The sequence below is a fragment of the Siphateles boraxobius genome, unplaced genomic scaffold (assembly GCF_051911475.1).
Source record: "Siphateles boraxobius isolate OS27281-9 unplaced genomic scaffold, OSU_SipBor_1 77, whole genome shotgun sequence".
In the NCBI taxonomy this organism is placed as follows: Eukaryota; Metazoa; Chordata; class Actinopteri; order Cypriniformes; family Leuciscidae; genus Siphateles; species Siphateles boraxobius.
Genome location: NW_027509205.1, coordinates 8,995,661 through 8,999,322, shown reverse-complemented (window position 1 = coordinate 8,999,322; position 3,662 = coordinate 8,995,661).

Here is a 3,662-nt window from a genome sequence, read left to right as displayed (position 1 = left end):
CTCCATGTAAATCTTTCTCACTCCTTGTGACAGCTAACCCAGAACATACAGGCGTCAAAGTAACCGGGACATATTTTTTCTATGACGAGACACACACTGGCGAGTGAGTTATGTGCACAATTTCCCGCGAAAACCACCCCGAAATATAAACACTAAATAGGCTTTCCATATGAATCAGGGTAAGAAAAAAACAGCTTTGGAAGAAGGATTTATATAATTTTTGATCACTTATCCCAATGTTTGCTGTTTCATAATAATTTTATGAAAAAAAGTAATTGAATATAGATTTCATATTTCATACCTCTCATATCAATGTCAGTAAAGAGCGATCTTCCAAGTACATGTATGTTTTTTTTTTTAATTTACAAATAAGTGCTGTTCATTTGAAAGTTCTATTCATCAAAGAATCACAGTTTCCACAAAAATATTCAGCAGCACAACAGTAATAAAATATATGAAAATACATTAAAATAGAAATATAGTTCAACTACGACTTTTAATAAAATATAGGCCTATTAAACAGTTCTTTTAAATTGTAACAATGTTTCACACTATTACTGTTATTACTGTATCAAATAAATGCATCCTTGGTGAACATAAGAGACTTCAAATCATACCATCCCCAAAATTTAGAACAGTAGTGTATATTTTTAGTAAAACTTTAATAGCCAATATCTTAAAAGTCTGAATATTTTGGCCTAAAGAATTGTTTGGCCTAAAGGCCTAGCTGTGACATTTTCTGAATGGATTTGAAAAGCACTCTGTTATTATCTTATTAAGGAACATTTTTTGCTTTTTACAGTACAACAATGAAGGCATAGATTTGTGAAGAGGAAGCCTGTTAAGCATCTAACGGTGCCTCATTTTATCTCTGGAGTCACTCCATGCGAGTCTAAGCTGTTATCTCCCGACCTGTCCTCTTGTTGAGGATGAGGAATCTATTAATTAAAATAGGCTACAGCCATATGCTGTGATTGTTTATACAGTGCTCAGTGAACAAGGAAACTTCACATTCACAATGGAACCATTCATAAACGTTCACTCTCCTCTCTCTCTAAAAAAAAAAAAAAAAGAATAGTTGCTCTTAGCATTTGGGCAAGAGGTAATTGGGATCACTCAGCTTGTCTGATGCTGATAATGGGGCAATGGGAAATTCCTGTCAGAGAGTTTGTGGTGCAAGGTGGTTTCGCAACTGCCTTGGCAAGCTCTGAGCGCTCCACACTATACGGTGTATGAGTTGAAGCATGCTCGCAGCTGTCATTAAACATATTTAAAACAACATAACATAACAGCAAAAAAGACAAAACACTTTGCAGTGATAGCCATTTGAGAATTATTAATAGCAATATGCAAGAAGAAGAAGCTAAGGACCTGCTAAGACAAAGATTTAAACAATTGAACACTTAATCAATGCTTTTGGCTAATAATGCAGCTATTTCATGGATAGAATTCCTGAAAAATGTTGTTTTCTAACAATGTTTAACAGTGGACATACATGCCTTACCTGTAGAATAATCCCGTTTTCCACATTTCCATCACATCTCAATTAATATATTGTGTTTGCCAATATTCTGTGATGCAAATGATGTTGTGTTTTTGGAGTAGAATATATTTTTAGTATTTTATGTGTTCTAATGTGTCCTCAAATAGTATTTTCACACTTTTTGGATATTAACAGTTTACAGCTTGATTGGAAATGATGAACAATAAACAATATTTAGTGATATTTACCTTGGTTTTTTGTTATTCACACAGTGTCTCAAATTTCATCTCTTCACTGAAATTGTCTCCTTGGAAATTTTGGCTCAAAAAAAAAATATTAGGGGCAAAATTGTTCAGAGTATAGTAGAAAATGTGTGGCAGAAAAAAATTATATAAATTATTTTCACAAAAACAAATTGCAATGGTTTATTGTGTAATATAAAAATGTAAATGATTATTTTCTTAAATGTGTAATATTAAATATATAATAATATGTAATGGAAGTTACATAGTTTAAAGATTGGCAGTCTGGGTTAAAGAATAAAATACATGGTAAAAAATGGAAAAGTAGTAAAAAAAAAATAATGGAAAAGCTTTCAAAGGAAAATATATTATGACCCACATTTACCAAAAGGAATAATTATGAATAATTATAAAAATCAAATCTTGCTTGAAACATAAATGTGTTTAAGAAATACTTGTCTATTGTTAATATTCAGTTTTAATGTGCACTTGCATTCCCACACTAAATTCTCCTGTTTTATCATCTCAGTCGATTCTAACAGCTTATAAAAGACTTAAAAGAGTTGATTAGTTCTCTTTAAATGTACACAGCAACATTAGTGTCCTTAACCACATGTTTCAGTGCTCCAATTAATGTTATTCTAAGAGAATGGCCACATAACCCTTCAGCCAAGAGTTTTATGCCAGGCAAAGCATGGTTCGTTTTTAAAAGCATATGTTCCAATAACCGCAGTATAAATCTACAAATAAATTGTGAAGGAGTTTAGCTGTCTGTTTTCAAACATTTGACTGAAAAAGTCATGTCTAGAAATCTCGTCTAGAACATAACTCACTTACATATATTAAACAGTCTTGTTCAAGAATGAAAATAAAAAAGCTGCAGTTTTCACAAACATAAAGGACTCTTGTAGCATGGGTTTTTATAGATGTGTGCTGTAATATTTACATGCAAATACAACCTCATTAAAATTCCCAAACAGCTTTCTACAGCCGTTAAACCCCTTACCGATATCTTTATAAATATATGGACCACCCAAACAGCAGCATAACGTATTAGACAATTTTCCAAACATCATCTGATCTGACTCATCTTAAGCTCGTTGTTTTGGGAGTTTTTTTGTGCCCACTGTTATGATAATCAATATATCATAATAGCAGGGGAAGTCCTTAAAATGTATACAGTATATTATGGAAATATTAGAATCATATCTTTTATTTATAATTTTCTCCTCCAAATAATGATTAATGAACTTAATCTTGCAAAAGAGTCTGTTTCTGTTTAGTAACTGTGTTGAAGTCAATGTGGGAATGTTCAGATGTGCCGCAGCTACTGTGTGGGTTCATGCTGATAATGATAACAGCTGAAAGAGATTACCTGCAGACACTGTGTAAGCACTCAGGTTTCAATTATTATCTAAGTGCAAAGAAAAGTGGTGCAAAATTGTCACAAGTCTTAGGTGTCTTTTATGTGTACATTTTTCACATAATAAGGGCTTAATTTAGTCAAGCTGTTGCAAAACTGTTTCAGACCTGGACACAAAAATAGACTGAATCATCATCACTTATTTGGTGTTTTTCTTTTCTTTTTTTTTGTCTTTTCTGTTGGCCAAGCATCATGGAAAATCTGTTGTTTATCAATTACCAATATACTAAAAGGTGCTTTTTGAAGCAGTGTAGACTTTAAATACACAAAATACAGTCATGTGTGCACAATCGAAGAGGTGCATTTTGGGATACATTTTGATGAACCCTTAGCTTGGCTGTTGTATTGTACGTACTTCTGTCCATAGAAAACTAATAGAGTCACTAAATTGTTACATCAGAACAGTGTTATCATCCTTAAGCTAAAATATTCTGGAAAATAAATAAATAAATAAATAAATAAAAATAATATTTTTTTTTTAAAGGAAAATTGAATTTGTTTTTGAAAAATTTGT